This window comes from Lissotriton helveticus, chromosome 12 (genome assembly GCF_964261635.1).
Source record: "Lissotriton helveticus chromosome 12, aLisHel1.1, whole genome shotgun sequence".
NCBI lineage: Eukaryota > Metazoa > Chordata > Amphibia > Caudata > Salamandridae > Lissotriton > Lissotriton helveticus.
This window is the reverse complement of record NC_136073.1, coordinates 758,188,448-758,200,049: the sequence shown is the minus strand read 5'-3', so window position 1 is coordinate 758,200,049 and position 11,602 is coordinate 758,188,448.

Below are 11,602 nucleotides of genomic sequence, written 5' to 3'. Positions count from 1 at the left end.
TATGGATGGTGGAATATGCCTATAACAACAATACGTATTCGGCTATGGGCATGTCTCCTTTCTATTGCCTCCAGGGGAGACATCCACATAAGCTTGACCTGTTCATTGCTCACAGTTCAGGAGTACCACACCATGCTCCGTAATCTCTGGCAGCAGGCCCGTTTTGAACTAGCAAAGGCCAAAGAGACATACAAACACTATGCTGACAAACACCGGAAACCGGAACCCGCCTACAAGAAAGGGGACAGGGTGTGGCTCTACTTACGTAACCTCAATGTGCATGGTCCCAAGAAACTACTGCCCCGCGGGTCCCTTTCCTATTGAGAAGGTGATTAATCGTGTTTCCATGAAACTCACTCTGCCCCCGCACATGAAAGTGCACCCTGTTTTCCATGTCTCCCTCCTGCGTGCTGTTAAACCAGACTGTATCGTCTCTTCTCCTCCTGCTCCGATTCTGAGGGATGACCACTTTGAGTACGAGGTCGGGGCTATCCTCGATTCCCGTCGCACCCGGGGTAGGCTCTTTTACCTGGTAGACTGGAAGTGTTATGGTCCGGAGTAGCGGTCCTGGGAACCCTTGTCCCATGTACGCAATGCTCCCCGATTGGTTCGGGCTTTTCATATTAGGCATCCCCTTCGCCCACGCCCTGCCACCCCTGTTTGATTGTTGGGTGGGGGTTCTGTTTTGGTTGGGGGTGCTGTCATGTCCCGCTTGATTAGGTCCTCCTGTGCGAATGCGGGATGGTCTGCAGCTCCGCGACACATGCGGAAATCGGAACACCTGACTTCCGTTCCATGGGAGTTAGCAGTCTAGCTACACTCCGGATACTCCTGCGGCGTCCAGCGCTTCCGGGGAAAACCACATTTGAACCGCGGTTTCCGCCCGATCTTCGCTTCGGATTCCGTGTTTTCCTGTAGCCTGCAACTTCAGTCCAGGTATCCCTTGCCGCGCTGGGCGCACTGCCATTGCCTGGTCGTTCTCTGTTTAGCCGCGCTGGAGCACTGCTTGCCTTTTTGATTTTCCCGTGCTGGAGCGCAAGTTACTATCTGGGGTGCTGCGCTGGAGCGCTGTTTTCTTTCTTGACTTTTCCTGCGCTGGAGTGCTATTTCCTTTTTGGGTTACACCGCGCCGGAGCGCTAGTTATTTTCTGGGGTGCCAAGCTGGAGCGCTGTTTCTTTTATTGACCTTTCCCACACTGGAGCACTATTTCCTTTCTGTAGGTATACTGCGCTGGAGCGCTTGTTGTCTGTTTCCTCCAAGCTCCACACCAGGGTGCCTGATTGGTTCCTTAACTAGAAGCGCTACCCACAGTGATTCGACCGACTAAATTTCCTAGCTTCATGGTGTCTTCCTGAACAGGTAAAAACCGTTTTTGCATGTGCATTAGAAGGAGGAGCAGGGGGTGTGATTGTGTGTTTGTGTCCTTACTAAAGAAAGCTGTTCTTTCTCTTCTCAGTTACCGGTGCTCACGGATAGTCCCCAGACAGAGGAAGGTTCCTTAACTGGGCTACTAGAACACCACAGCGTTATCTTGGTATCCTTCCACGTGCACATCGCCATCCTAGCCTGTTTATAGCCAGCTGGGATAAGGTGGGTCCGGTGGTGGTGGCTCATGTCGTCTCTGCGAGATTACTTCACAGGTCAAAGGTAAGACTTGTGGGGTCCTTGACAATTGATAGAAAAGTAAATGGTAGCACAAATGAAAGCTGCACAGCGAGGTCGGAATCAGCAGTTTTTGGGGGGAATGCTGGTCCCATGAAGGGAGTGTATCAGCAGGGAATTCTGATGATGTAAGGTTGTAATTGATTTCAACCGCAAGGTACAGAACGTGCTGTCTTGATTGATCAGAGTACAGGGATTGATGTGGTGAATTTAAAGAAATCAAATCCTTGCCATGTCTGCAGTAGGCTAGGGCATTGGAAGCCCAAATGTCGATTTAACGCCGGTAACATGGCACATGGGAATCAGATTCAGAATGGTGGATTTGTGCAACCTCAAAGATATATGGTTCAGACACAGCAGGTGCAGAGACAGAGTTTACAATCCGAAAGTACCCCAAGCTCAGGTAATGCAGGTTCCACAAGCCCTGATGCCACAACAAAACACAAATCCAGAGATACAATGTGAATCAAATTCCCAATGAAAACACCAATCCTTTCAAGAATAGGGGGACTTCTCAACAGTACTCTATGATACAAACAGATGATGACTACAGCTCGGATCTGTCACAATGGCGGGCCCTGAGAAGGGAGGAGGATTGTGTACTTGGCGCAAACTTAGAGGTTGATCAGATTGGTCCATTTGTGGACAGTGAGAGGAATGGGAATACCGTATCATTCCTCACTGACACTGGTGCTACCCATTTTCCTGTGGGAACAGCAGAGGGTGCCAACCAACCCCTCGGGACAAAGATTCCAAGTTGTAGGAGTAGCAAATAAACAAATGATTAGTCCAGTTTCAGAAGCAGAACCTGACAAAATAGGGTCCTTTGAGGAGAATCACTGATTTGTGGTGTGTGATTTGAGTCCTGTAAATCTGCTTGGACAAGGTCTCTTGTGCAAGCTGAATTGTTCCATTTACTGTACTCCAAATGGAATTGAGCTCCAGGCTCGTGAAGAAGACATTGCCTTTAAACTTGTCAGACAGAAATCAGAAGTCGCACTGAACTCTATGTTGACAAAAGATGATTTGCCCCGAGAGCTGAGAGAAACAGTGTTACCTGAAGTCTGGAACTTTTCAGGGCAAGACTTAGGTCTCACCAAAGGTGTTGAACCGGTCAACATTGCTGTGAATCCTAATGCGGAGTACTCAAGCATCCCAAAAAACAATGTGGCCCCTGAAACCATTGCTAGGATTACTCCTGTGATTGAGCAAGGTATTCTGAAAGAAATTATGGGGAGTCCATGTAACTTACCCACTATGGGTTTGCAGAAACCCAATGGAAAGTACTGCATAGTGCAGGATTTGAGAAAGGGTAACTCTAGTTGTTCCTTGTTGTCCTGTGGAACCCTCTCGAGCTGTGATTTTGCTTCAGATTCCATGTGAGACAGAATGGTTCTCTGTCATCGACTTGTGTTAAGCCTTCTTTTTTATACAATTGCATGAGGATAGCCAGTTCCTTTTCGCTTTCCATTTCAGGCAGCTGTATTTTGGTATGGTACAAGTCCCACAAAGGTATACAGAGAGCCCCTCAATTTTTAACCGGATACTCAAAAGAATTTTGAGTCCCTGGTGATGTCCTATCATTCAATCCTTGTCCAATGCATTGACAACCTACTGGTGGCATCAAATACGCAGGAGGCTTGCAAACAAGACACAACTGCTCTGTGAACCACTTAGCTTAGAATAGACAAAGTGTCCCTGACCAAATTGCATTGCAGTAAGTAAGAAGTCCTGTACCTAGGACATCACACTGAGAAAGAAGCAAGGAAGTTGTCACAAGAGAGAATCTTGGCACATCTGAAAATGAATCTGCCAACAACCCAGAAAGAAGCCAGAATGTTCTTGGAAATGGTGGCCTACTGTCGACGGTGCATTCCCAAGTTTTCCCTAATGACCAAGCCTTAGGAGAGGCTGACACACTAAGATGTGTCAGATCCAGTACCATGGGATGACAGCTGCATGCATGCAAACCTTCTCACAGCAGAGAGAATGTCTCTGCCATGCCCCTGCACTGGGAATGCCTGATTATAATAAATGGTTTGCTTTGTTTTGCAGTGAGAGGGAGGGCTACACTCTCTCAGTGCTAACCTTGATGCATGGGAATGCTCACAGACCCGTAGCCTACTTTCATGCTACCCTTGATCCTGTAGCTGCGGCTTTGCCCAGTTGTCTCAAAGTTGTGGCTTCCACAAGTGTCAGCGCAGAGCAGTGCAAAAGTATTGTTCTGGCTCATTCTTTGACAGTTTTTGTCCCCCATTCTGTTGAGGTCTTGTTAACTCGCACCAGAACCCAGTACCTGTCCAAAAGTCGTCTCGCCAACTATGAACAAGTCATACTTGGCGCTGAGAATGTTACATTGAGGTGATGTACTGTGCTAAATCTTGCTACCCTTTTACCCGTACCTGGAAATAACATTGCTGAAGGTGAAGTTGAGAATGACTGTCTGGATGTTATTGAACTTTGCACCAGGCCGAGACCTGAAATAGAATTTCTGCCACTACCTGAATCAGATTATGTGATGTTTGTTGATGGTTCCTGCTTACAAGACCATGATGGAAGCCTGAGAGCTGCGTACACAATCAGTACTGTCTCAGGTGTGGTCAAATCCTCCTGGCTTCAAAGAGAATTTTCAGCACAAGTGGTCGAATGTATTGCTCTTACTAAGGAATGCTGTGTTTCTGACCTGCTGAGAATGACAATTTTCACAGACAGTCAGTATACCTTTTGTGCTGTTCACGCCTTTGGACAGTTCTGGACACGACGTGAGTTTATGATCACTTCGGGTCGCCCATAAGGAATAGTGAGTGCGCCCATAACCTTTTACAGGCTTCACAGTTACCTGCCCAGATTGTAGTTGTGAAGTCTGCTGCACACCAAAATGGCACCGACTGTGACAGTGGGCAATAGGTTTGCTGACGAGACAGGCGAGAATCTGTGCTCTGAATGTTTGCAACTTTAATGGGGAGTACCACAATGAAAAGTCAGATGTCACAAATTGCAATCTGTTGTTAACTGCAGTTGATACTTGGAAGAGAGTTAAGAGAATACAGGAAGAAGTGTCAGAAGCAGAACATCAAGGCTGGATTAGAGCAGGTTGTGTCAAAAGTGATGGTTAACATTTAGGCTTCAGTAAATGGAAGGCCTGTGTTGCAGATAGCTTGTTACCTCCAATGGCGAGACATTATCATAGACCTGCACATGTAGGGAGAGATGAGATAGTGTGCTTATTTATGCAAATGTTGTTTAGCCCAAGATTCAGACTGAAGGCTGGAGGATTGTGTCACAGATGTGTTGTGTGTGTAGGTAGAACAGCAGTAACACTGAGTCATGTACGGAGAGCAGGAAGTCTTTTCAACAGGGCGCAACTAGACTTTATCGCGATGCCTGTGTGCAATGGGTTGAGCTATGTCCTAGTGATCATGCTTCTTGCATTGGGTTGAAACTTACCTGACCAGGAGAAATGAAAGTCTCACAGTGGCTAAGTTGTTGCTGAGGGAGTTAATACCAAGGTTCGGTTTCCAGACTTCTCCGTATCAGACCGAGGAACTAATTTTAGTAATGAGTTCCTCCAGATGTTATGTACAGCATTACAAGTCGAACTGAGGCTACATTGCAGTTACCGACCAGAAGCTTCTGGCATTGGGGAACAAGTCAATGGTACTTTGAAATCCAGATTGGCTAAAGTGTGTGCTTTGACATCCCTGAAATGGACTGATGGTTTGCCTTCTGTGTTGATGAGTCTACGCAGTACTCCAGATAGGAGGACAGGATTATCACCCCTTGAGTGTATCATTGGGGGGGGGGGGGCATGAGACTGCCAGCTGTGCCTGCGAATGCGCTTGTGAACATTACAGATGACATGATTCTTGATTACTGCAAATAGCTGGCTGATTTGGTTTGTTCTGTGTCCCCCCCAGGTTGGAGAGGCTACAGTCCACCTCAACAGGAGCACTGCCATGAGAAGTCCCGGCGACTGGGTTATGGTGAAGAAGCACATGCTCAAGTCGTACTTTGTTCCTCGGTGGCGTGGGCTGTACCAGGTTATACTGGGCACTACAATAGCTGAAAAGTGCGGAGGTCTCCCCAACTGAGTGCACACTACCCATACTTGCAGATTCCTGTAGCCCTTTGATAATATAACAGCACCTGTCTCTGAAGTGCCAGCGGTTACAGTGAAACAGAGGGTGCAGGTTAATCAAGCTGTTGGGGATCAACAAGAAGATAGGACAGTACTTGTTCGGCCTGAGAGGGCTGGAGACAGTCAACAGTTGAAGTTCGTACAGAAGGGTTCCATCCTGTAGTGTGGACTGTACCAGATTCAGACCCTGATGAAGCGCCTAGTGCAATAGTAATGCGAGTTGTACCTGGAGACCGGTAGCCAAGACGACAGGAGAAAGGGAGAGGCTGTTTGTCTGAAATGCATGTGCCACCAACATTCCAGAGGATACGGAAGGACCTGGCCTAAATTACGGTGATGACGAAGGGCCAACTGTAAGGGATCAAAGAGAACTAGAGTACCTTGTAAGAGGTATTCTTCACCTGAATGGAATTACCTAGCTGTCAATGACTGGGAGAGAGCATTTTGCACTTTTTGCTATAACAATTTGCATCCAACTGAACCTCCTTGAATTGAACTTTGTGCCTGAACTGAGTTTTGAAATTGCATTGCCACTAAACCGACTGAGTCAATATATCCTGAAACTGATCATTAGGGAGTATGAACTGAGCATGTATTAGAGAATTAAACTCTATAGATTTTGCCTAAACTACTAAAAAGTGTACCGAGGCCTGGGTCTGCTGAAGGAGCGTAAGTTTGTCCCTTCGAAGAACACAGAGTATGCCTAAGGAAATTTCACGAAGATCATTGTACATACTTTACTGGAAAAGACATTTGAATCGTGCTTTGCTGTTTGCGCAAGAGTAAATTAATCGAAAAAACTGTGCTTTAATCTCCAATTTTAATAGTTTGACATCAGAAAACTCATTACTTGTACTTTTGAGTCTACCCCATCCTTCACAGGTATAGCAGCTTAGGTCTACACATGCCCCTCTAACACCACTTCCTACTGGCAATAGTTTACCTGCAATTAATGAAAAAGACTTGCATGTATATGCATCCAGAGGAGACTATTAATTGAAAGTTTATTCAACATAGCTTTATGAATATGTTGACACAATGGCTGCTAGAGATTGCTATGTCTGCATGCAACTACCTGCGTCATTTGCTGAGCGGATTACATACCAACATCTCCACTTGACATATGGCATTTCCTGTAACTTATTGTTGAGTTTATTCTATGGAAAGGGTCATATTCACTATTATTACTCGAATCAGGACTTGGTTTTTTCTGATGTTCCTATGCTGAAGCACTTGAATCAACAGCCTGATGCTAAAAACTCTAAGATAGTGGGACATTTCTTTAGACACACCATGACATTAGACACAGCTTGTGCACATAGAAATAATGTAACTTGTTCTTTAAATGGTGTAGAAAAGAAATTAATAGATTCAGTGGAAGACAGATGAAGAGACATATTAGCTAAAGCAACAAATCATTAAAAAGTACCCCAATGGGCCAAGGATGAAAGTGAGCGTAGGTTAGTGGGAAATATGGCAGCACTGCTATTAGATTGGCAACACAAAGGGAAATATGCATATTCATTAGAAAATCTAAAACTGACACAAATTACGTAGGTAAAAGTGAATGTGATCATACTTTTGAAGTTAGAGGAAATTGGGGATTATACTTATAATGGAGCAGACCTGTTTTTCGTGGCGTTTATTACATTTGTGGGGAAAATGCATTTTACAGGCTACCCAAGAGATGGTATGGATATGGAAATGATAGTTTTTCCAAACATTTATCCTGTGAGACAGTTTGAAGATCCAACAGGGGTTCAATATATGAGAACCAAAGGAGGTGGATGTGAAATTGTAGACAACATCTTTGGTGCTTTAATACCATCTGTAGGAGTGATACTCAACCCGCACAAGATTAGAAAGCTTTCTACTGCAGTTGATCAATCATCTACTAATACAGCTGGAGGAATTGTAGTTAGATAGTGGAATGGTTGCTATAAGAACTATCACTTTGCAGAATAGACTTGATTAGATGTCTTTCTCGCAAAAGAAGGCAGCGTCTGTTGGATGTTAAAAGTTCAACAATGTTGTATTTACACTACAGACGAAAGTAAAGACTTGAAGAAATTCATAAAGAACCTTAGTGAGTTAAAGAAAGATTTGAAAGGGTTAGAAGCAAAAGGCGCTTGGGAAGCAACAGGGAAAAGATTTTCAACTACACATAGATGGTTTAGAAACTTAGGTAGTGGAATTGTTGGAAGCATTTCGAAACCCTAATTGATCATTGCTTTTTGTGGATTATTCTTGTTTCTAATCTATAAGTCATACGAACGGGCACAACTGAAAAAAGGAGCGCAGAGAAAAAGAGCAGACGTACATTGAGAGGACAGACAGAGCAAATACTATGATGACCTGAAATTTCTGGAGAATTCCAGAAGAAAGTTGATGAAAACAACCAGATTGTGATTTGTCCATCTGATAAGAAAATTGATGTGATGGCTTGATTCGCCAGGAGAGGGGGGATTGGTGCAACAAAATTTTGGCTACACCTTTACACGTCACAAATACATAACATGAACGTGCACTTAGCACATGTTTCTCGAAATGATATTGTTAAGTTATGTTAAAAAATGTATAAAGCGCACATACACCGATTGATTTCTAGGTGCTGACTTAAGGTATTGCTTGGGCCCCATGTATTTAGTTGTCTGCAGAATCTAGCTATTAGCTTGGGTAAATAGCCAAGTCTTAATAAGCCCACGGAATCTAGAGAATTCAGTGCAGGTTCTTATTTCCAAAGGAAGAGTGTTCCAGAAGCTGGGTGCCAATACTGCAAACCTGCAGCCACCTATTCGTTTCCATTTATAGGAAGGAATGGTTAGAAGGTTCTTGTGGGCAGAGCGTAGGCTCTGTGCAGGTAAATAACAAGTCTGGATATGAATTTTGGGCTAGCACCATGCAGGGCTTTAAAAATAAGGCAACCAACTTTAAATGCACATCTCTGTGGGATAGGAAGCCAATGTAGCTCTTTCATAGTGGGAGAGATGTGTTCCCATCTGGGTTGTTGAATGTAAACCTGGCTGCCTGGTTCTGTACCATCTGCAGTCTTTTGGTGAGATAGAGCGGGATGCCAAAGTATAGAATGTTGGCATAATCCAGGTGTGATATCACCATGGCTAGGACCACCTGGATTAAGGTTTCCCAAGTAAGTAATCTCCTTATCTTCCTCAGCTGAAAGAAACAGGTAGTAGTTACTGCTTCTATCTGAGATTTCATAGTAAGGTCACTATTGATGATCACTCCCAAACTTTTGGCTGAGGAAGAAGGGTTAGGTGGGGAGCCTAGTTCACTTGGCCAAAACTGTGCGTTCCAGGGGTTCAGAGGACCGCCTATCAGAATCACTTCTGTTTTGTCTGGGTTTAATTTTAACTGGTTGTTATTCACCCAATCACAGATGTGTAGCATTGTTACCTGGAATTCAGATATCGAATCAGGTGAATTATCGATAAGAGAACACCAGTTGCAAATCATCTGCATAATTATACGTACATACCTTCCTATTTTTCAGGAAGTAAGGGAAGAAGGTAAAGATTGAATAAGTGAGGTGACAACGAGGAGCCCTGAGGAACTCCACATGTCATTGCCATTTTAGGTGCAGAAAACTGGGAGAGACGCACTGACTGAGAACGCTCCCAGAGAAAGGACTCAATCCAGCTGGACGCCACCCCCTTGAGACCGGTCGCCCCGTCGCAGTCGATCCGGATGCCATGATCAACCGTGTCAAATGCCGCAGACAGGTCCAGCAGCACCAAGGCCTGGGGGGAGCCCTCATCGGCTTCCTTTCGAAGTGTATCCAGTACAGTAAGTATTACTGCCTCGGTAGAATGGGCTGGGTGGAACCCCGCTTGGTTAGGATCAAGGTAGTAAGACTGCTCAATGAAAGCACAGAGACATTTGGTCACATGAGATTCCAATATTTTGGCCAAATAGGGAAGCAGGGAGATGGGCCGATAGTTAAGTCAAAATCCCAGGATCCGCACCTGATTTTCTTTAGCACGGGGAAGGCTATTGCTTCTTTGAAAGCTCTTGGAACACAGCCCTGTGCTAGGGAGTCATTAAGAAGTGCCAAGGCGGGTCCATGGAAAGTGGTGAAAGCTTCTTTTAAGATATGGGGCGGGCAACTGTCAGTAGGTGATCACGACTTTACGTTAGACAGAAGATCCAAAAAAGTCTGACTGTCTATTGCTGAGAGCTGTTCAAGAGAGCATGGATTTTCCAGCATTGAGGGTGAACCCTCAGGAGCAAGGCAGAGGGGAATACTGGCTTTTATTGTAACAATTTAATCAATAAAGAACGAATTGAGGGAATTACAAAAGGCTTGGCTGGGTGTAGATTTTAATGTAACTCCATCAGGATTGGATAATTAATTCATGATGGCAAATATTTATTTGGACCAGTTGGTAGAACTCATGATTTTTTAAGAGAAGTAGACCGCCTTAGCTGAAGAAATTGACTTTTTATACTCTTTCAATTGGGTCAAATAGCGCTCTTTTTTATCTAAAGAATAGCTAGTTCTCCATTTCCTTTCAGATTGGCGAAGTGCTCGTTTTTGGCTTTGTAAGTCAGGAGAGAACCATCTTTGTACCTCATGGCGTCTTGCTGATCGAATTGTTCTTAGTGAAGCATGTTCATTGCTGGCCACAGTGAGCCATGCTGTGAGGTTTTTCTCACTTAAATAAATTGACGTCTGGTGGGTTGGAACTGTATTTGCTAAGGTGGCATGGAAATGGGTTCTATTAATATTATTCCAGTCCCCAACTACTAATCTTTTTAAACTTAGGGGTTTTACTATAGCAATGTCATCAATAGTAAACTGAATTAAGGAATGATCAGACCAAATGCAGGGAGAGACAGTTAAAATAAGTGTTGCACTTGACATTATTATTGAAGTGCATTTACTGTAGGATTAGTGAATTTATTCATGTGTGTCTTAACCTGCATTAGCTTAGATATCAATGAACAATTCTTACCTAGTAGGCATGTTCTAACTATAAAGATACATTTGATTCATATAAGTGTGCCTTAATACATATTACAATTAATTGAGATGTTTTAATAGTACTCATCTTCACGTTATGAAACTTCATTTATATTAGAAACAACTTAGTTTTAGGTAAAGGGTACACTAATGTGTCGTATATTACATTAAATGTAGTTCCTAGACATACATTACATGTATACATTTAGGATTTGACTGTATACCCTATATAATATGAATTTAATGTACTGACCATTTATATTCATGGGTCAACAGGTGGTGACCCTCCGCGCTTGGATTCACCCCCACACCATGCCAACAGCCTCAGCATAATCCTTGACCGCAAACTCACCATGAAGCGCCAAATCAACGCAGTTCCCTCCTTACTGCTTCCACACACTCTGCATTCTATGAAAAATCTTCAGATAGAACCCTGTCAACACCAGGAAAACCATCACCCAGGCCCTCGTCACCAGCCAGCTCGACTTCAGGAATGCGCTCTACTTCAGCATCACCACCCAACTCCTGAAGAGACTCCAGACTATACAGAAAGCAGCAGCTGGACTCATCCTTAACCTCCCCAAACGTATCCACATCACCCCACCTCAAGAATATCCACTGGCTCCCTGTTTAGAAGAAATGCAGTTCAAGCTTCTGACACACCTACAGAGCCCAAACGACCAGGGACTAGAATACATCAACCACCACGTGAACATCCAACTAGCGCTCCATCTCACTGGCCCTCGCTCGCACAAGCCCCCCCCCGCATTCACTACAAGCACAGTAGAAGTTGCACCTTCTCCTACCTCATCGCGAAAGC